General features: G+C 36.9%; 1 long non-coding RNA gene across 3 annotated transcripts in view; it reads right to left on the reverse strand.

The window, feature by feature from the left end:
* Positions 1–2163: 2163 nt before the first annotated feature.
* LOC126959618 (uncharacterized) overlaps positions 2164–23564 on the reverse strand; it is a 504393-nt gene continuing 482992 nt past the window's right edge. For all 3 annotated transcript variants that reach the window (XR_007727578.1, XR_007727580.1, XR_007727579.1), the window contains 3 exons: positions 13123–13335; positions 9857–9931; positions 2164–8703 (listed from right to left, as the gene is read on the reverse strand). This is a non-coding gene — a long non-coding RNA (uncharacterized LOC126959618). The remainder of the gene's footprint in view (positions 8704–9856; positions 9932–13122; positions 13336–23564) is intronic.

Here is a 23564-nt window from a genome sequence, read left to right on the forward strand (position 1 = left end):
AAGTCATCGTGCACTTAGTCTTCTTTCACATAATTCTGAAGGACAACCCTGTGTAAGTTTACAGGTTATGGATCAGATGTTTCTTTTAAGACATGGATGTATCTTCAGTGTAAAGTAGCTCTATTAGTGAAGTTCAGTTCCAATCTTTCAAATAAAATTCGCACTGATTCTATTTTCAGGAAAAACTAAGCTGCTTGCTTTCTTTCGTGGCATGGTCATATAAATGTTAATAATTTTCTCCTTATGGTGATATAGTATGCAGTGCGCAAATTGGCAGACTAAGTGTCATTGTGTCAATGAGGCTTTAGATCAATAAGTTATTCTTTCCAGGTAAAGGTCTAAGACTTTTATTTATGCAGGCTGGACCAATGGTCTTTAATAACATTTAAATTCAAAATAAAGCTGTGCTTTATGAAGTAGATGTATGTAGGTGACCTCATCATGACTTGGCTCATCTATAACATGATTTCATCTCTATAATTTAAAGGCAATTCTAAAAGAAAAAAAAAACAAAAAACAAAAACTAGTATGTATACTGGGGATTGAAAATGACAAATCTTCATTCCCTAAAACAAAAGATAATTCAGCTAAGAGATGATAGCACTGAGATTCAAACCAATTAGGCAAAATTGATATCCATCTTGTACTAATATGATGAGAAACATACATCATTTTGGCAATTTAAATTTCCCCATAAACAATTTGGAAGTTCTTTATTTATCAATAATGACAACCAATATTTGAATTCTGCTTTAACTATTAAACACGTTAATAAGTATTATAAGTGGGAAAGTTGATAAGTGACAGTTCTGAGACTCAAATTTAGATCTTTTTCTCCCAGTCCAGTGCTCTATTCGCTGGACTTGAGACTATCCCCCGGATCTAAACCCAGATCCATTAGTCATGTGCTGAAATGTTGGAGTTTAACTCCTCTGGATTTCAGGGTCCTTGTAAGTAAAATAAAAAGACTGAATTTAAGAGATCTCGAAGCTCTGTTTTTAAGTCTATGATTAGAATAACAATAAAAGAAATTGATGAAATATGAAATTATGTTTTCTAAATGAAGCCTAGTGATTTGCAAAACATGTGCTTGTCTATAAAACTAAGAAGTATTGTAATATAGCAAGTAAGTCATTTTGTGTGTGTTTCTTTATCCATAGCACATACTATCTAAACTCATAGGTTCCCTAGGAGGATTAATAGTAAACTAAAAAAAAAGAAATATAAACACATATTGTAATTTCTTATGAGGTAGAGCAATATGTAATTTTATTGTTTTATAATTTTTTTATATATTCTGTTTTATAACAGATTTACTGAGATATAATTCACATTCAACAGAAGTCACATTTATAATATGTATAATTCAGTGACTGAAAATACTCTGCTTTCAGCCCTTTGCTCACTTAAAGCTTGTGTCAATCTGCCTAAAAGAACATGTAGCTTCTTGGATCGGAGATTGTAAAGTGGCAATCCTCACTTTTATTTTGTTCCTTAAAATGCTCCAGATGTATTCAGAGTCATTGTTAAAGTCCTGCATGTTGTAATTCACTGAAAAATGAAAAATTTAGGCCAAGAGTTAGTCCTTTGACACCAGCTGAACAGTCCTCCCTTGTATTTCTTCTTTTCATACCTTTTCCAGAAGCCTTTATGATGACTGAAAATGACAAAGAGAGAGTGAAAGCAAATGTCAGCCAAAAGAGAGTTGAGTGGAGTAAGTTAAATGTTCTTTTCTAAAAGACCTTTAAAGTATAGCAATTATAAGGAGGGAGAGATGAGTTATGAGTCAGGATTTGTGCTCTGAATCTGATAGCATATTTGAACATATTTATACAATGAAGAAAAATGAAGTTCAGTAAAGACTATAAAATACCTGATAGTCTTGCTATTTTCTTCTGTGTCTTTTTAGTCTGCTACATTTTTTCAAACTGTTCTACTCAAATAAACCAAAGAAGGGCGTGTGTGTGTGTGTGTGTGTGTGTGTGTGTGTGTGTGTGTGTGTATGTGTAATATGTATCAATCCATCATGGACTGCTGTGTAGCTCTATGTTTTACCATTAACTATATTCCTAAAATTTTCAGTAAAATAGATTCTCCAGAGATACATTTATTTTATCTTAGAGTTTCTATAACTCCCTGGCAAATTACTATAGTATGAGAACACCAAATAGATTTGTATTGCACATCCATTCCTGTGTCTTGAATCCATAATCATAATTTACCTTATTTGTTTTAATTTAGAGGTTTTGAAGTTAATGAATGCTGAACCACTTTAAATAGTCTCTAGCTGCACTTACTATGCTCTTCTCCTTTAACTACCATTTGTGGGACTGGTAGGAATATACACATGGTAACTGAGCCTATAATTACCAAAAGGCACACACAGTTGGGCACTCAAAAGGAACATAAAAGTTTTTCATCCTTTACTTTAGGTGCTTTTTCAACCTTTGTCCTTTAATATACATGTGAGCTTAGAAAATACTTTAAAAACAAACAAATGAGTTAATTCAGGGTTAATGATTTTCAAATTAAGATAGAAAACAAGACAGTAGGAGTGGTCTTTATTTCTCTTTTTAATCTTTGTTCCGTCTTCCAAACTCAATTAATTTACTTAAAAAAAGCTTTCTAAGATATTGCCCCATGTCTTTCCATTCCCAGTCTACGTTAGGTGGTACTTTGAGCTCTCAGAATATCTTGGACTTGCCTCTAATAGACCATTTATGACACATTTATAAAATAATGTTCTATTTGCTGATCTACTCCCTAGAAAGTGAGCTTCTTTAGTTCAGGAACCATGTGTTTCATTTATCAAACCCTAGTGTCACCCTGTGTTTAATATGTGTTTGGTAAGTGATAATTAAGGACTTCATACACCCAAAACCATGGATTCTCCTGTCCTCCATTCCATTTTGGTATTTACTGATCTTCTATTACTTGTTTTAAATGGATGTGGACCAGAGCCAACCATTTTTAATCTCAGCTAGAGCTCTCATTTGGCCTTTTCAGATGAATTAGATTGGATTTGCATTCATCTTACAGTTTAAAAATCTTCTCTACAGAAAAAATTTACTTTTGATTCAGAACAATATCTCTGCATACAATGCAGTGACCCACTGAAATTTTAATTTAGAAAGGGAGGTCCCATTATATGTGAGATTAAGTTGATCTCCAGGGGATAATTTCAGAGGCTTCAGGAAAGATCTCTATCTAAATCCCTTTCTTATGAGTCCAACATTGTCCAGTCCATTTTTTGGTCTTATAAATAAAACCTGGGATGCCTACCTCATTATCAGCTATTAGCAGTGGCATCTCGGTGTGAATTGATTTTTCTGCTATATTCTCAACATCTACCGGAGATCAACAGCCCCAAAAAGTATGGTTTTGTTAGACAAGAAGTAAAAGATAAAAGGTTCGCTCAGGAGCCTGTAACACTAACTTCCTGGGAGGGAAGAGAGTGGTGGTATCTCATTAGCAGTCTGTAAAAAGTCAGAGAGTAGCAGAGGCCACTGGGCCTGAGAGGTAAAAAATGGAAATACCTATTGCTTGTAGGAAACTACAGTAAGGTATTAAGGGAAGACAGGGCAAAAGACAAAGTTTCTCAACTTTAAAATGTTATGTGTGGCCTGTGTAATGTCATTTTTTAATGATGATGACACAGAAGAGGGGAGTAAGTGGCTGATATGGTTTGGCTATGTCCCCACCCAAATCTCAACTTGAATTCCCATCTGTTATGGGAGGGACCTGGTGGGAGGTAACTGAATCATGGGGGCAGGTCTTTCTGGTGCTGTTCTTGTGATAGTAAGTCTCATGAAATCTGATGGTTTATAAAGAGGAGTTCCCCTGCATAAGCTCTCTCTCTTTGCCTGTCATCATCCATGTAAGACATGACTTGCTCCTCCTTGCCTTCAACATTGATTGTGAGGCCTCCCAGCCATGTGGAACAGTTAAGTCCATCAAACCTCTTTTACTTCCCAGTCTCAGGTTTTTCTTTATTAGCAGCATTAAAATGGACTAATATAGTGGCCAAGTTTACCCTTCTAGGTCTAACCCTACTCTACTCTCACATTTAACAAATAGTCCTGCAATTCAATATTTTGGCAACATATCTTTATACACAGCAGATTGTGTAGTCACTTAGTGAATTAATGCAATCAGTTCTATTTGTGTTGGTTTTGTTCATGCAAAGTGAAAGACAATTTTGCATTGCAGAAATAACCCTTCATATAGAATATCTGCATAAGTATGCTTCAGACTTAAAGTTCACTTCTCACATGACTGGAGCCTCCAAAATACAAATAGTGTCCATATATCATTTCAGTTGGAATCACTTATACAAATATCTACCACTGGCATTCTGATTTTTAAGCTATTATTTCATTTTAAACTGACAATAAAAATCCTGCTGGACAGTTTATGATATATAATCAAATCAATGTCACTAGAAGGGTGAGGAATAATTTGTAATTCAAAGCATAGAAAATCATGGACTTGCTTCTGGTTATGAAGAAAGGGCTCTCTAAAGGAAATACTGTTGACGCTAAAGACACAGGAAAACACTACCGATAACTAGCACTACACAATCCCTTGCTTTTAAACTATACTAGAAACAAAAACATTTTACAACCTGATTATTTACTTGGGTCTCACATCTACCTCAAGAGATACCTGAGGCAGTTTTACTCAGCTTAATTACATAAAGCCAAGACCAATGTTACATAAGTCGTTGTAAGATCCATCAGGGCTGGCATCAGTTTTCCTACATCTTAGTCCATTGTTCTTTTCTCCATACATGGTTACACCAGAATCCCTTAACCCTTTTGTTTGGTTATATTGGCATGTACGAACACCCTAGATCAGCAGTTCCCAAGACTTCTGATTTCACAGACCAGTAAAAAATTAGAGAAACTAATATAGAGATTCTAAACCTTTATTCTTATAACAATCAAGCACTTCCCACCACAAAAAAAGGAGAAATGTTAATTTTCAACAAGTCAAAAGAGCAGCAACACAAAATAAAAGGCTTTTTGTAAACTTGAATAAATTTAGCTTCATAGAAAAGTCACTATTTTACCTTTACCTTCTCATTTTGTCACATACAGTAAAAGAGAAGAGCCTTTCATGAGTAAGTGTAACGGAAATCTCTTTTAAGGTAACATTAGCTCATTGTTGGTAGGGCCTCATGCACGGCTAAAGGGGGTTAATTTGTTTTAACCCAATACACATCTATTAACTAACTAGCTATTATTTATCTAGATCTTAAGTAACATAAACATCATAACAGCTTGACCCCTGCCTTCAGATAGCTTAGGATCTAATAAAGAAGAAAAGAAACAACAAATATAAGCAAAGATTAAGAGAAATACCATAACAGAGGAATAAAGCAAGATGTGAAGGCTGAAAGAGAAACAGACTATTTACTTAAGTAAATCAGAAAAGCCTTCAGGGTGAAATTGGAAAATGAAAAAGGACTTAAGGAATGGGGGGCACCTCAGGAAACAGAAGAGAGGGAGAAAGTCTATATGTGTATGTTTTGGGGGAACCATAAGAATGGGGAAAGAGCATTCCAGAAAATAATAGAAGCAAAACATTGGGTACAAAGTTTACATCCTATTTCAGTAATAGGTTATGTGTAATTATTAAAGGTTTAAAGAGGAAATTACTATAGTATAAGAATACTTTCAGAGGAACCAGTTTAAATTTGTTATTTGGGAAAGTTATTGGAGTATATATTATTTCAAGTGCAAGGTTCATTGATTTTCAAATTTCAATCATTGAATTCATAATCCAAGGGGCAAAAAAAGTCTCCATAAAATAAAACATTTGTTATAAGTCCTTCGTTGCATTTTGATGATCCAAAATATGTGTCCCTCATACTGAATTCCATGATGAAGAAAGAACATACCACACAGCACTGGCTACAAGATACATGGAAGAAAAGGAACATGATCTAAGAGAGAGAAAGCAGACTTCTGGGGAGAAGCTACTATAAAGTCAAGGAAGAACTAGGGTGGGGGAGGGGGACTAGAAACCAATTCTATATAGGTATTAAAAAGTCATTCCAATTATAGGATGGCATCAATCAGGGTGACCAGCAGCCATGGAACCCTTAGCAAGGGTTGAAATAATGAGAAAAGTAAACAGGAGCACTGGTTTTCCAACTGAAGTTTAGAACAGGGAGATCTACACTTTTCTGCACTCTTCAAAAGCTGGTGTTAGAGACACAGAATAGAGAGTTATGAAGCCCCAGTTAGTCCATACACCCAGGCCCAATAAAGTCAAGCAAACTGGCCTCCACAGGTAGTATTTAAAGAGCCAACCATGCAATAGCATTGCTGGCATCAAAAACATTTCAAAAGTTTTAACCCTTGGCTATAGAACACCAAACAACTTATTTCCAAACTTCAATCGCCACTGCCTAATACTAGACTGAGTTAAATTGGTTCCCAAATAAGCAAGGCTGATGGAAGATGGCAGACTTCTCATCCTGAAGCATATTGATAAGTTAGTTTGGGTTCAAGTAATGATGGAGTACAACCCTAATTTTACTGTTAGTACCCTCTTGCTTATTATTCATTATCAGCTTAATCTGTTAATTGATCACATTTTTAATTGTATTATTCTTTTATCCACTGAAAGAGATTTCTGTTCCCTTACAATTTGTCCTTTCACATTGGCACCACTTTTTGGCACCACTACCTTCAAGTATCCTTCCACTACTTCATTTTATTTATAAGAGGAGATTTATATAGAAACATGTATTTCAGTTTTTGTTTTATAAAAATATCAGTTCCACTCATGTTAGATGGAACGCATAGTCGAAAATGGCACCTGTAGGACTGAAGGCTTCGTTTCTTGCTGACTGTTGGATGGAGGCCACCATCAGCCTGTAGGCTCTCTCAGTTCTTTCCTCTGTGGGTCTCCCAACATAGGCAGCCCACCACATGGCAACTTCCATCTTCATGGTCAACAAGAGAGTGAGAGACTCCAGCAAGACGGCACTTCATCTTATGTCATGTAATCATGTAACCACGTATGCACAGTCACATATATCTCATCCCCTGTGCATATGCTAGAGCTTAGAAGCAAGTCATATTTCCCACTCATGCTCTAGGGGAGAGAGTAAGGACATGAACACCAGGAGTCAGGGACCATGAATGCAACCTTAGATTCTGTCCACCACAATTTATTTATTCCACAGGCTAAGTAATTTTAAATAAGGGGAGCCACATTTATAAGTCAGGTTTTTCTTTCTCCTTTAGTAAATATGATGAAACTGAGGATATAGTCACATGTAAAACCAATTATTATATTAACTTTCTTTTGGATGTCAAGTTACCCAACCTTTACCTTTATAAAAATGGTGCCAGAATCCCCAGTACAATTTTGAAGTACTGTCAGACCAAGCCAGGTGCAGAGAAGACAAATGTGATCTCTTGGTGGCCATTTTTTGCTGTGCTGCAAATCTCTTTGTTGCTTCCTTGTTTTGTCTTTTTACATTTTTAAGTTTAATTGAAATATCCAGTAACAAATTTTAGTACTATCACAGGCAAATATATTTTTTCCATTGCATTAATTTTTATATTTCCTTTAATACCCTTTGTTTACTGAAAAGAAACATACGTAAAATCACAATTCGATATTTTATTTTTAGAATATCAGCTATGTTGTAGTTAAGTATGTTCATATGTCAATATATTTATAATATGTGTATCTATCTACTTATATATGTATACTCTTATACAAGATCATAACCCCTTCCTTTTAAGGTTTCTTGTGTTATAAATACTAATATTTCTTTCCTTCTTGTTAGGTTGATTTTCCTTTCATGGGCATCGTTCTTAAATTTGAAGACATTTGTTTGGCACTATATGTGCAACTTCTTACATACACATACACCTTTCCCAAAGTAAAGAACAGCAATACAATAATAATTTGAATTTTACTGAACTGTCTTCCTGACCTTGGTATAATACCAAGGTCTTATACTAATTTATTTCATATTCTGTTTCTCATTTTATCTTTTTGTTCTAACTTTTTAAATGTTTCTTAAACATTTTACTACATATAAAAAAGACTTTTTAAGAGATTTATCAGCAGCAGTTCAATTTTGAAAGTCAAATTAGTGCCAAGTTACTACTGTAAAGATAATCTATGGTACAAAAGAGCATACATCTATTAAGAGAAGATACTATTTACTTTCTCTGAATAGTCACTGCATGGAATAGGTTTAAATTAATGACATGATCTTGGTTTTTGGAATAATGCTATCAAGATTGTATGGAATATGTTAATGACTAGAAAATATGTCTTAGACTCTAATTGTAATTATAACTAACTTCCTAGCAAGCTAACAAAGTTGGGCAGGTGATCTATTGGTTTTATTTGAGATGAACCACCTATTGTTGGCATTTCTGTACCAAAATATTTATTCACCCAACATCACTGCTTCTTTTGCAGCAATCCTTGGTAGTAACTGCCTAATTCCAGTACCCAAAGTACCACAGGCCTAGGAGAGGAGCAGGTTCAACATTATCCTATTTCTGTACTTCACAGATTCTAAATCATTATTCTTCCACCTTTATGCAGAACATATTTTGCTTTTAAGACTTACTTGAGGCATATGGAGATTGAAGGTTTGTGTCTTACTACTCACCGCAATGAATGAGCAAGTCAATCTTAAAGCTGTGTACAAGGAGAAAAATCCTGAAACAGAAAACAAAATACCATTTTAGTAATGGATGAGTACATATCTAGTGTTCCCAGTGTGGCATCAGAGAACAAGACAAAAAAGACTTTCTGCATCTGTACCTTTGAATGTGTTTCACACACAAGTCATGAAAAACTGAAAATGTAGGCAGTATGTTTCCCCAAAGAAACTGCTACTGTTTATATGCTTAATTCAAGGGATAAATAATATAAGAGAAAGCATCATGCATATGTACCAATCATTAATGAACAGTAACATCATGTGGCATGGTTTAGCTGTGCCCCCACCCAAATCTCACCTTGAATTGTAATAATGCCCATGTGTAAAGGGTGGGGCCAGGTGGAGATAATTGAATCATGGGGGGAGTTTCCCCCATACTGTTCTCATGGTAGTGATTAAGTCTCACAAGATCTGATGGTTTTATAAATGGGAGTTCCCCTGAACAGGCTCTCTTGCCTGCCACCATGTAAGACGTGTCTTGCTTCCCCTTCGCCTTGTGCCATGATTGTAAGGCATCCCCAGCCACATAGAACTGTGAGTCATTAAACCTTTTTCCTTTATAAATTATCTAGTCTCTGATATATATTTATTAGCAGTGTGAGAACAGACTAATACATCATCTATTTGTGAAGCATTAAAAATTATCCAGTGAATATTCCAGCTTTGTGCTAAGTTCTTGGTTTCAAGGGGGATATTGGGGGACAGGCCACTGGGAAAAGTAATGTCTAAGACTATCTTCAACAGCTTGACATCTTATATCACTGGCCCCTAACACATTTTGCTCTCCATACATGGATGATATCTATCATGCCTACAGACGCTTGTGCCCATTTCGTTCACTATATTTTAGCTAATTTCATTGAGTTGAACAACTAAATTGTCCTATCAGTTTACTTGGGGAAAATCAACACAAATTTTTGTGGATATTCTTTTTAATAATAATTTTATTGATCTTCATTTTTGGAGTAGTAAGAAGGTATTTAATAATATTACTTTCTATTGTTTATCAAAATGTAGTCTATGATAATATCCTTAAAGCCAGTATTGAACAAATTAGTAACCAAGCTATGTTACTCAGGGTTCTCTAGAGGGACAGAACTAATAGGATGGATGTATATATGAAGGGTAGTTTATTAAGTATTGATTCACATGATCACATGGTGAAGTTCCACAATAGGTCGTCTGCAAGCTGAGGAGCAAGCAAGCCAGTATGAGTCACAAAACCTAAAAAGTAGGGAAGCCAAAAGTGCAGCCTTCAGTCTGTGGTCTAAGGTCCAAGAGTCCAAAAGTTGAAGAACTTGGAATCCAACGTTCAAGGGCAGGAAGCATGCAGCACACGAGAAAGATGTAGGCTGGAGAACACAGCCAGCGTAGTCCTTCCACACTCCTTTGCCTGCTTTCATCCTAGCTGTGTTGGTAGCTGACTAGATGGTGCCCACCCAACTTGAGGGTTGGTCTGCCTCTCCCAATCCACTGGTTCAAATGTTATTCTCCTTTGGCAATACCCTCAAAGACACACCCAGAACAATATTTTGCATCTTTAAATCCAATCAAGTTGACACTCAATATTAATCATCACAAGTCCACCCCTTGTCAACTTGAACCTATATACATTTCCTGAAATCATATATAATCTTCAGAGAAATAAAAGAATAAGGTCATAATTACACCTAACATAAGACAACTATCTTTTGTACAACTGGAAGCACACCAATCCCAACCCAATTGCTATTACATAAAGTTAACAACATTTAAATGCTGATATGAAGTCAATAAATCTTATGTCACATTATAAAGGAAAAAGAAACTAAAATGAAGATATTTTCTTCATACAAGTGTATACATGCACAAACATGTTCTTAACAGACTAAGGAGGAAATACGACAATTATAGTCCTTGTTTCGGCAACTGGTCACGTAGTCATAGCTGGTATTGACTACCTTCTTCTACTACCCATTCTGTATTCCCTTTGCCTTCAGCAAGCACCTCAGCAAGTTATGGCTTTTTACCTGGTGGAGTGACCCAAACCTTCATTCCTGAAGGGTCTGGGCAATTTGTAGTCCTGCCTGGAGGGGTTTAGTTTCCCATTGACCTTAAAAAGGGCAGGGTAATACTAACAGATGCCCTAAGGGATCTCCTGTATTCCACACATACCCTTCCTTACCTCCATTGTGGCATAGTAGACTGATTTCATCTTGATAGTCTGGGTCAATCATCTAGCCAACACTGTAACTCCTTTCTTAGCCTGCTGACTTAGAGGTAGAAGGAGCCCAAAATGGCCAGGTGGCAATCCTAACTTCCAGTTTAATGGAATCATTGTTATGTCTCCTGGGGCAGCACTTCTTCCTCTGGAACTAAGACCTCTAGACCAACACAAACAAATGTTGCAGTAACAGGAAGCAAAAATTTTGCTAGTGGGTCACTAGAGGTGATGGTGAGTCGTGCCACTTCTACTTCCAACCCTTGATTCTTCGACCCGTGAATCCTGGCTATGGGAAAAACAGTACCATATATTGGACACTGCTTTAGAGCATACACAGTCTTCTGAGAACTTTGTCCCAGCCGTGCAAAGTATTCTCACCTAATTGGCATTGTAACTGTGACTTGAAAAGGTCATTCCACTGTTCCATCAATCTAGCTGCTTCAGGATGATGGGGAACATGGTAAGAATCATGAGTATGAGCCCAATGTCACACTTCCATAGCTATAAAGTGAGTGTCTTGGTCAGAGGCAACGCTATGTGAAATATCATGACAGTGGAAAAGGCATTCCATGAGGGCATGGATGGTAGTCTTGGCAGAAGCATTGCATGCAGGATAGGCAAACACATAATTGCAGTAAGTGTCTAGTCTAGTGAAGACAAACTTCTGCCCTTTCTTTGATAGAAGAGGTCCAGTATAATCAACCTGCCACCAGGTGGCTGGCTGATCACCCCAAGGAATGGTGCCATATCAAGGACTCAGTATTGATCTCTGGGGCTGGCAAATAGGGCACTCAGCAGTGGCCATAGGCAGGTCAGCCTTGGTGAGTGGAAGTCCATGTTGCTGAGCCCATGTGTAACCTGCAGCCCTGCCACGATGACCATTTTGTTCATGAGCCCATTGGGTGATGACTGGCATGGCTGGGGCAAGAGGCTGAGTGGTGTCCACCAAACGAGTCATCCCATGCATGTAATTATTAAAATCCTCCTTTGCTGAGGTCATCCTTTGGTGAAAATACACAGCAGATACAAATATCTTCACAGTTTTTTTACCACTCAGAGAGGTCCATCGACATACCTCTTCCCCAAATTTCATTGTTACCAATTTTCCAATTATACTTCTTCCAAGTCCCTGACTATCTAGCCAAACCATTGGCTACAGCCCATTAACCAGTATATAATCACACATCTGGCTATTTTTCCTTCCAAATAAAGTACACAATGAGGTACACTGCTCAAATTCTGCCAACTGGGAAGATTTCCCTTTGCCACTGTCCTTCAGGGATGTCCTAGAAAGGGGTTGTAGTGCTGCAGCTGTCTACTTTCATGTGGTGCCTGCATATTGTACAGAACCATCTGTAAACCAGGTCCTTGTCTTCTCTTCCTCTGTCAACTGATCATAGGGAACTCCCCATGAGGCCATCAGTGCAGGCTTGTGGAGAGAAGGCAGGGTGGCAGGAATGGGGACCATAGGCATTTAGGCCACTTCCTCATGTAACTTATTTGTGTCTTCAAGACCTGCTCGAGCCCAATCACGTATATACCACTTTCATTTCATGATTGAATGCTGCTGTGCACAACCCACTTTATGGCTAAATGGGACAGAACGCACCCAGTTCATGATAGGCAGTGCAGGTCGCATGGTGACTTGAGGACTCATAGTCAAACGTTCAGTTTCTACCAAAGCCCAGTAACAGGTCAAGAGCTCTCTCACAAAATGAGAGTAGTTACCTGAAGAAGATGGCAGGGCCTTGCTCCAAAATCCTAGAGGCCTCTGCTGTGATTTACCTATGGGAGCCTGCCAGAGGCTCCAAACAACATCCCTATCTGCACTGACCCCTCAGTCTCATTGGATGCGCTGGGTCATATGGCCCAAGTGGCAGAGCAGCTTGCACAGCAGCCTGGACTTGTTGCAGAGCCTTCTCCTGTTCTGGACCCCACTCAAAACTGGCAGCCTTTCTCGTCACTCGATAAATGAGCCAGAGTCACACACCCAAATGAGGAATGTGTTACCTTCGAAATCCAAATAGGTCCACTAGGCATTGTGCCTCTTTCTTGGTTGTAGAAGGGGCCAAATGCAGCAACTTATCCTTCACCTTAGAAGGAATATCTTGACAGACCCCACACCACTGGACCCCCAGAAATTTTACTGATGTAGAGGGTCCCTGAGTTTTAGTCAGATTTATTTCCCATCCTCTGGCATACAAATGCTTACCAGTGTGTTTGCTACTTCTTGCTCACTGGATCCAACCAGCATAATGTCATCAATGTAATGGACCAGTGTGATATCTTGTGGAAGGGAAAAGCAATCAAGATGTCTCCGAACAAAATTATGACACAAAGCCAGAGAGTTGATATACCTCTGAGGTAGGACAGTGAAGGCATATTGCTGGCCTTGCCAGTTGAAGGCAAATTTCTTCTGGTGGACCTGATGGACAGGAATGGAGAAAAAGACATTTCACAAATCTATGGCTGCATACCAGGTACCTGGAGATGTGTTAATTTGTTCAAGCAATGAAACCAAATCTGGTATAGCAGCTGCAATTGGAGTCACCACTTGGTTAAACGTATGATAATCCACTGTCATTCTCCAAGATCCATCTGTCTTGTGCACAGGCCAAATGGGAGAGTTTAATGGGGATGTAGTGGGAACCACCACCCCTGCATCTTTCAAGTCCTCAATGGTGGCTCTAATCTCTGCAATCCCTCCAGGGATGCAATATTGTTTTTGATTTACCAGTTTTCTAGGTAGAAGCAGCTCTAATAGCTTCCATTTGGCCTTTCCCACCAAATAGCCCTCACCCTACCAGTCAGGAAACTAGTGTGGGGATTCTGCCAGCTGTTAAGTAAGTCTACGCCAATTATGCATTCTGGCACTGGGGAAATGACCACAGGGTGAGTCCGGGGACCCAATGGACCCACTGTAAATTGAGCCTGAGCTAAAACTCCATTAATACTTAACCTCTATAAGCCCATACTTTAACTGGAGGACCACAATGACATTTTAGGTACCCGGGAATTAACGTCAGCTCAGAGCCAGTGTCCAGTAGTCTGTAAAAGGTCTGATGATTTCCCTTTCCCCAATACACAGTTACCCTAGTAAAAGGCCAGCGGTCTCCTTGCGGAAGGATGGGCAAAAGATTAACAACATAAATTGTTTGTAGTATAGTGTAGTGGGGTCCTTCCTCAAGGCCTTCCCAGCCTATTCCTTCATTCATGGGGTTCTGGGTCTGTAAACTGGCTCAAGTCTGGAATTTGATTGAGGGACTGTGATTGTCTGTTTTTGTAATTTAAATTAGTCTTTTGTCCACTTGACCCAGAAGTTTTCTGCTTATATAAATTAAGAATGCAGTAGGCTTCCTACAAATTTCACTTCTAGGAACACCATGATTAATTAGCCAATGCCAGAGCCCTACACAAGTCAGATTATTCTGACTGCTGCTCTGCCTCTACTGTCCATTACAGTAACTATACCTACCTTGCCATTGGCAGTTGAGTGCCACCGCTTGGCCCCTGCCATCTCAGGATCCAATTATTCCCACTGTATTTAAATTTTGTAGTTGAGTAACTGCAAGTCCCACTGTAAGATCTGGCATACAGAGAAGAGCAATCACAGAGCTCTTCAAGGATGCAGGTGCTGCCCTCATAAATCTATTTTGCAAAGTTCTGGTGAAAAGTATGTCTTCTGGAGCCACGAGTTAGAATCCCTGAATTTATTGTTTTCTTTCATCACTTTGTCCACTAAACTTAGCAACAACCAAGCAACTTAATCATATTTTTTGGTTCTCCATATATGGTCAAAAGTAATATGTTTATAGACAGTCTAGTCCTTTCACATTCCTTTGCCTGCTTTTATCCTAGCCATGCTGGCAGCTGACCAGATGGTGTCCACCCAGCTTGAGAATGGGTCTGCTTCTCCCAGTCCACTCACTCAAATATTAATGTTTTGGCAACACCCTCACTGACACACCCCAGAACAATACTTTACATCCTTAAATCCAATCAAGTTGACACTCATATTAACCATCACATAGGCCATTATTAATAAAGGTTTCACTTTCCTGCAAAACACAATACATTTAGTTCATATATGACATTGTGCTTGATCTCTCGTTATGGAGACCATAACAGTTGGAAATGTGATAAAATTGAAATTATCTAAACTAAATTTTAAATTAGTTTTTACATGACCCTTCAAATTCTTAAATTCCAAATAGGCTTGACTTGAGAAAAGGGTATAAAATGTAAATATATAGCTAGGCCTGCTTATAGAACTTAATAATGTAGTCTTTAGCAGAATTGAAAATATTCATTAAAAATCACACCTGAAGATGAGACAAGTCTATGAAAGGAAATATCTGAATAAACGTATAAGGATCTGAAAAAAAGTTGATTAATTAATGTATTACCTGAAAAAAAAACTTTATAATTCATATGTAATGGTTTCAATAATGTTTTTAAAATAATAATATGTTTCTTATTGTTTAATTCCCAATTATATTCATTTAGCAAACTTTCAAATGCACTTGTTGCCAGGCTCAAATGCAAATGCTTCATTATTGTCATCTAAAAAGAAATGATTTTATAAATTCATAGTACAATTATTTGGCTGCTCCTGGAAACTTGAGCTTTATTCTATCTCAAGCATCTCAAAAATAGATAACACACACATAAAAAGATAAAGCTGAGGTTATTTTGACCCAAGTAATGAATAAAACCTTAAGCTAAACCAGGACTATTTCTAACAGAACTTTCCTCTTTTCACATTATGTTCTTTTAATCTGTTTATAACTTTGAAAAGGCATATAAAAATAATTTATTAGAGTCAAAGTATAATATTTCTGAATTTAAAAATAAAATAGCTATAACACACTAATAGTCCCTGAAAGTTAGGCCTTAATACCTATATATTGTTTTGCTCATAAAAATGATATAAAAAGCTACTTAAAACAAATGTAGGAAAAGTATATTTTTCTGAGTTTTTTACGTTTATAAACAATTAAATTTTAAAACCGTCATTACTTCAAATTTATGCATCTTTACACAGAAATTCACTTCAAACTTGGCAACTGCCTTAAATTCTAAAATGTTTATATAAACATCTAATTAGAGAAAATTAAGACATCTAAACTATTAACAAATTTAGAAATTACCTAGAACTGAATTTTAGTATAAATTTTTGTTGTTGATTTCAAGTGAAATTCAGAAAAAAAAGTGGTATCGGGATAATTTCCATCACATTACTCTCTTCCTCCCTCTCTAGTATGTTGTCATTATTTTTGCCAAATGATTGAGTGGCATTCATGTACTGAACTCCCAACTGATCCAACTGACTATTTAGTACCTTTTCATTTTTTTCTCATTTTATATTACACAAAAAATTTCAAAGGGGTCAACTAATTTTAACCAAATGTAGATGTTAATGATTAACACTAGCATAAGTCTTAGTTACAAAAAGCAACAATATCTTTCAATACGATCGGTAAAACTTATTAAACACCTGTTGCATAAAGCATTAGTCACAAAGGTCAGGAGTAAAATTATAGATGCTCTGTGTGATAGTCAGCTGTCTGCTACTCATTCCCTTGTATAATTATTTACTCTCCTTGAATGTGGGCGGGACGTAGTGACATGGTTTTAACAAATAGAATATAGCAAAGTGATGGGATGTCATTTCCAAGGTTAGGTTATAAAAGACTGCGACTTTTGTCTCTCACCACTCTCCACTTGATGAAGCAGGCTGTCATGTTGTAAGCTGTCCCATGAAGAAACACACATATATATATATGGTAAGTAACTGAGGGAAGCTTTTGGCCAACAGCCAGTGAGAAACTGACAACCTCTGTCCAATAACTGGGAAGAAACTAAACCTTGCAACAACCACTGAGTGAGCTGAAAAGCCGACACTACCCCACTTGAACCTTATCATGACCATACCCTCAACTGACATTGTGATTGCAGCCTTGTGAAGGATCCTAAGTCAGAGGGTGTAGTTAAGATGCACCCTGGACTTCTGACTCAGTGACACTGTGAAATAATGATCGTGCATTATTTTAAGCCACTACATGTTGGAGTAATTTGTTATACAGCAACAGGTAACTAATATGCTCTGTCTTCCAAAAATGTATAAGCATTTTAAAAATAAAGTTTATTTTAATATAAGGCAAGATGTGATGTTATCAAGATATTTTTAAAAGCATTATGGTGTTACAAAGAATGATGATTTCTGACAAGCAATATTATTAGGAAAGAGATTGCAAAAATAAGGAAAAGTGGCAAAGATTAGAAGTTATGTCAGGAAATCCATATTTTAGGAAGAAAATTATGACTCAATTATGCACACTGGATTAGAAGTAAAACAGAAAATAAGTAGGATAGTAAAAGGCCATTGCAAAAATACAGATGAAAAAGAACAGAAGTTTAAGCCATATGGCATTGGCAGTAGAAAAAGAAATAGGGAAATGGCCATGAAGTGCTTGGGAGCAAAAGTGGTGGGTTCTGGTAAACAAAATACTATGGGGAAACAAATAAAGAAGGAAGCTGAAGATGGCACTAAGATGTTAATCCCAGTTGATTTGGAGAAATGTTGCCATTATGAAACAAAGAAAAGAGCCCAAGTGGAGGAACAATGTAAAGGGACAAAGTAAGTTTGTCTGAACTGAACTTGCTTGATTTACAGCAGGATAATATGTTCAGTAATAAGTTAGCACTTTAAAATACAATTATGATACTTAGGAACAAAGTCAGAACTGCAGGTATGGATTTGGGAATAATTAACTTAAGGATGCTGGTTAAAGCCATGAAAAGAAATGAGATAGCCCACTGAGTGCTTAAACACCTCTTGTTACTCTCCACTACCCGCAGGATTTATACTCTGCTATACTTGGGAGAGTATAAATCATTAGCTCCCCACTTATCCAGCCTCAGCTGGTGCACACTCCAATATACACTCGACATTCCAAACACACAAAATGACTAACAAGTCTCCAAGATACCATCCATTTCTGTGCCCCATGCCTGAGTCCTTGCAGTTTTTCCTTCCTGAAATGCCTCCTCCCCACTAACTCGCTTAGCCTTCATGGAACTTCAGATGTCACCTCTTTTGTGCTTCTAGAACACATTTTCCTAATCACTGTAAAGACTTTATCACATTTTACAAGTTTTCTTGCCTTTCTGTGCACAACACACCAAAACTAGGGCAGAGATCATGACTTATTAATTTTGTATACCCAGTGGTGCCTTGAATATATATAGCACAAACTTGACATTCAAAGTCAAGATAATTATTGGAGGAGAAAAAAAAGAAGGAAAGGAGGAAGATGGAGAGGCTTAGAAGAAAAAGTTGGAATAATTCTCCTTTAAGAGGCAGATCAAAGAGGAAGAAATGGGGGAGACTAAAGAAACAGAATAGGTTCTTGTATTTTAAAGGATGGTGTCTCCTAATATCAAATGTAGAGTTTGCTTCCATCACCACTCTCAAACTGGCTATTTATCATTTCATTCTTTAATACAGTAAAATTCATCTTTTGCAACATTTGATTTTTTTAATAAAAATCAGAAAACTTTTATCAAATCTACTAGGAATTGGCACTGTGCCTTAAAAACACTCTGCTGTACTTGGGAGAGTTGCTAATAATTTAATAGTTTTTCCCTAATGCCTCCCATACTAAAGAGTCATAAAACATAAGCCCATCATTATTTCACATCTTTTTAAGACTCCTAAATTTGCCTCACATTATTTCTTAGTACATATTGATGTAAATTCTTATGGTAACCTAAATAATTATCTTCAATAATATGTCCTGTTGGTCAAACAAGATCCTTCTCCTCCAACCTTCCATGTATTCAAGACCTTTCCCCAAACCCAGCTGCATTTTTGCTCTTCAGCAGTTTTACAAAACTGGGTAGTTGAAATGTTATCCTGCACACAGACCACTGTCTTTACCGCAGTCATTACTTGCCACAGTTGGCTATATAAGGAATACTGCTTGTTCTGGACACCACAGCCAGCACGTGTCAGATTTATCTTGCTTCAGTATTTTATTTTTGATGGAAATTAAAATAACTTAGTTGTTACTCTAAACTCTTTCCTTTCTAAGGTCACTAAGAACCAAAAACAGGTTAATGCATGTGGTTTGGGGGGTTTTATTGTTTCTTTAACAGTTTATATACTACTGTAAAATTTTGTTTTACTCTTTAGAGAAATTGGATGTAACTTTTTTCCAATATAGGAGAAGCTCTCTTCTTCTTTACAAGATTAAAAATAATAATAAATTATGCCATTCTTCACCTGACAATACATCCCCGTGACCACCTACCCTTAATGCTTGCCAAAAAAGATTGACAGTCAAGGGTTATTTTATGATTTTATGGAATACATTTGCCTTAAAATCAGATACCATATAGTAAACATATAAATAGTATCTGTCGAGCTCTTAGTAGGTGCCAGGCAATGAAATCCTGGGCCTCAGAGTGGTCAAGAGGCATCCCCATAGCTGTGCAATTAAAATGTGTGGCAGAAAAAGAACTCAAATCTAGGATCTGGCTTCAAGCACCAGGTCTTTAACCACTGCTTTATAACCTGCAAGATCTGAATTTCTATAACACCTTATTATTTAAAAAAAAACTTTAATACATTATGATCCCCAAAACACCAGTGATGTCAGAGCAGACATTTGTAATTAATAAGTGATGAAGTCAAATTTGCTAATTTCAAGGACTATTTTTATGAATTGTCACCATGGGTTCCAGGAACTTCATGAACATATTTCAAAAGACATTATCATAGAAACAGAAAAAAAAAAAAGGTATTGAAATGTAATTCTTTATTAGAGTCCTCACAACAAGTGACTCATTTAGCACTGTATTTCTGATTCAGTTAAGAGTATATATATTTTGGCAGCAATCATTGCTAAGAACTCTCTGAGCTGGAACAAAGTGTCCAGTTGAGCTGATGAGTTTTCCGCCTACAAAGAGAATCTCCTCGGATTCACTATCTTGCTTGTTGTCTCCAGCCACAGACCATGTCTTCCCCCAAATCCTGTAATCCAACACTTTCCTCCCCTCTTCCTTCAAGGTCTAGTTCCCTAAATCTCTAGAGATAAAAGCAAACCCCCTCATCTATTTCACTTGCAGGGAACATTTTATGTCAGACAAAAAGTTCATAATGTTTATTCTAAAGAGGGACACATGTTAGAGGACAAAAGTAGTTCAAGAAATACCACGGTGTACCTGCTTGCATTTCTGCACATAGTAGGTGTTCAATAAGAGTTGGTTGATGAAAATTGGGCCCAGATATCTTCCTTTGTCCTATCATACTCCTTCTAGCTCTTTCTTGGTGTTTAAAGTGGCTAGGTAAAATTTTTATTTGTAAAAAAATCAAGAGGGAAGATTCTGGGCTACAATTTCTAATAATGAAAATTAATTTAAAAGGCATAGGGACTGGCACAAAGACAATATATTATTAACAATGCAAAATTCCCCCAGGGAGAATTTGGCAAGAGAGTTGGCAAGATCTCTAGTTTAAGATTTCTCCCGGGAGCTGCAGGATGAACTCAATCCTGGCTTTCAGCTGCATGTCTTATTTGCTGGTGATTGGACAATGACAGATCTGGAGACACCTCAGGCTACCCTAGGTCCTACTGAAAGCACACTTTCCTTTTCAGACCATGCCAGGAGATGTAAGAGCATTTCAAGGGCCCTGTATCTGCAGCGACCACCAGAAATTTGTAGATGCTTCTGTTGTGGCTTTACTGTCTATAGTTACAAGACAGCTAGCTGAGCCATGACCACTTATTTCACAGTGAAGTAGATGTCTTTGAGGGAATTTGCTTTAGAAATCGACAGGCCTCCATGTTCACTGCAGTAATGCAATCTCATCTGCTGCTCAAGGAACACAATTTCATAATGAGAGAGTTCATTTCAGCGCAGGAGAAAGGAGCAGAAACGGAAGCTGAAATTTTTAATAATAGTTTTCTCCTTTCTTCCATCAAAGACGCCTAACTGCTTATCAGAGCTTCTGATCAGCATGAGATACCATTACAGAATTATCAACTGAGTGGATATAATTCTATTATGGAGGAGATATTTGACAGATAAGTTAGTTCATGTCATCTTATCATGCATAAATATTAGATTTCTGTTAGACTTTTTAAATAATTGGAATATCTCAGAGATTCCTTACTATATTCTCAAACTTCAAGGAGCCCAGGAATGCCAAGCTGCCTCCACCAACACAGTTAAAACAAGGCCTTCTACATTTAAAATTGCTGGTAAGCTTTCTGAATATGAAAGAAATGCCTTTTGTGTGGAGAGCCAAAAGCAAATATAATCCAGATGTCAGCTGAAGCTATCATCTGCTTTATGATTTTCTCTAGCCTCTATCTCATATCTAGGGGAAAGGCAATTCCTTCAGGCAGAATTTTGCCAAATTTGCCAATTTTGCCTGTATCCTGTTACCTCTAATTTTGATTTCTTCTTCTGCTAAATTCACTGTTACTTGTGTTTGACCCAAAATATTTATTCTCTCCTCTTTGCTCAGCACAATCTCAGATATTATAACCCTTTTTCTCTGATTCATCAAACACCATTTGATCAAGAAATTTGTGTATATGACAGATACTGCCGAAGTTATGTGTGGAGCAAGATGCTGATGATGACAGCTCCTGATAAGAAACACCAAAAGACTGAGTATGGACAATCCTTTCATCATCCCTCTCCTAGGTTTCCACTCTTAATAGTTCTCTACTGTCCATCACTCGGTACTGTGTTCCTGACTCTCTCTTTTTCTCTCCTGGGTTTACTCCCACCTTGAAATAACCACTTATTTCTGATGCTGAGCAGTCCAGCCATCAGTCTCCTTCAAAACCATAGCCTGGAATGCTCTTGCTTCCCAATATAAATAGGTGTCTCAGGGTATTTGTTAAAAAACAATCACCTATGTAGGAGAAAAAAGCTGCCACTCCCTTAGGGGCACAGCAGCAACCTTCGGGGTAACTTGTAAACAGCTCTGTTTTCCACTCTGTTCTGAAAGAGTTTTGCCAACCAAACAAAATGCAGGTGTTAACAAAAAGTCAACTCAAAAGTGCAATATAATTCTTTGACAATTATACTATTGTAATATCTGTCTTGTTAAGTACAACATAAGCCAACAACTGAAATAATTTATTCATTTATAATAATATAATAAACCATGATTTAAAAAGAAAAAGGAATGTAATCTGGCTATTCACTTTTCCTTAAATTGCTACTTTTTTAACCTTAAAACAGTGGTGCATTTGTCATGCCTTTAATCAGATTTCCATAATATTTCTGTGAAATGCAAGATTTAAGCCAGAAGTAAACTACAGAAAACCAATTTATTTTATTATTTGTCATTAACTAAATCATATTATACAATGGCTATAAAAGCAACAGCTTTCTTGAGCTTAACCCTACCAGCTGATGACATGTCTAAATATTACGGGTTTCTATGTGGGGGCGGGGTGCATGCACATTTGTGTGTATGTGTGCACATGCATGTGTACTGAGTTCATGTGGCGGCCCGTGAATATTTAGAATGTTAGCCAAAAGTTATATTTTTACAGTTTCTTTATTTTACTAAAATCAAATGAAAAGATTATTTGGTTAAAGTTTATCATACCTACTTGTGTTATCTAATACAACATCCTCCAGTAGCAAAGATGTCATTAAAAGATAATTGGGCAATTAAACGTGATTCTCATATTTGACCTAAACAAAAGAGCATTGTAAAGCTATCTGTTTAGGATAAAAATCTGATGAATAAAATCAACATTGTTGCAGAACTGCAAGGTTTGCTCAAACCACAAAAATTGCAATTTTCTTGAACAGCATGCTTTTCAATTAATATTTATGAAGTCCTCAAATGTGCCTCTTAACTGGATCAAATTTTGTATTCATAATGGCCTCCCACAAAGGCTTTGGCCAATAATAATACAATACTACATGTCTCAGAATTTACAGGCATTACATTAAAATGTAACTATACTTTATAACATGCCATCGAAGCATACCAACTAGACAAGCATAATCCAGAGGATTGTATCAGTCTAGTATTTGGCTATTCAGAGATGTGACATCAAAAATTTGTGTGTGGGAAAAGCAACTTGAGAACATATTTCATTAAGAACGATTGCAAAAAGTACAGGAAGAGTTATTGTCACTTCACAAATTATCTCTATTATGTACATATCATGAAACCTACCAGATGCATTGTATTTACAAGGTCTAGTGTTTTAAATGTAGCAATAATTGCAACATAAGCAGAAATTTTAAAATGTAGATGAATCCGACTGTAATATATTAATATTAAATTGAGATATCTTACAAAAGATTTTTTCAGAAGGTCCTTTGACAAATTTTTCATACAGCTAACTACAGGATTCCATTATCACAAAGAAAAAACTATAGATTCTCTATTCCTAATACATTCTTAATACATGCAGAATCCATCTATTTCTTACCACTTCACCAATGGGCTAAACCATCATTTTGGCTTGGGTCTCCTACTTCTACTCTTGTGCATTCCCCAAAGACTATTATTAACACAGCAGCCAGAATCATCTTTTAAAAGTCAAATCAGATCAGGTCATTCCTTTGATCAAAATCTGCAACTGGGCTGGATGCAGTGGCTCACAC

The sequence above is a fragment of the Macaca thibetana genome, chromosome 7 (assembly GCF_024542745.1).
Source record: "Macaca thibetana thibetana isolate TM-01 chromosome 7, ASM2454274v1, whole genome shotgun sequence".
In the NCBI taxonomy this organism is placed as follows: domain Eukaryota; kingdom Metazoa; phylum Chordata; class Mammalia; order Primates; family Cercopithecidae; genus Macaca; species Macaca thibetana.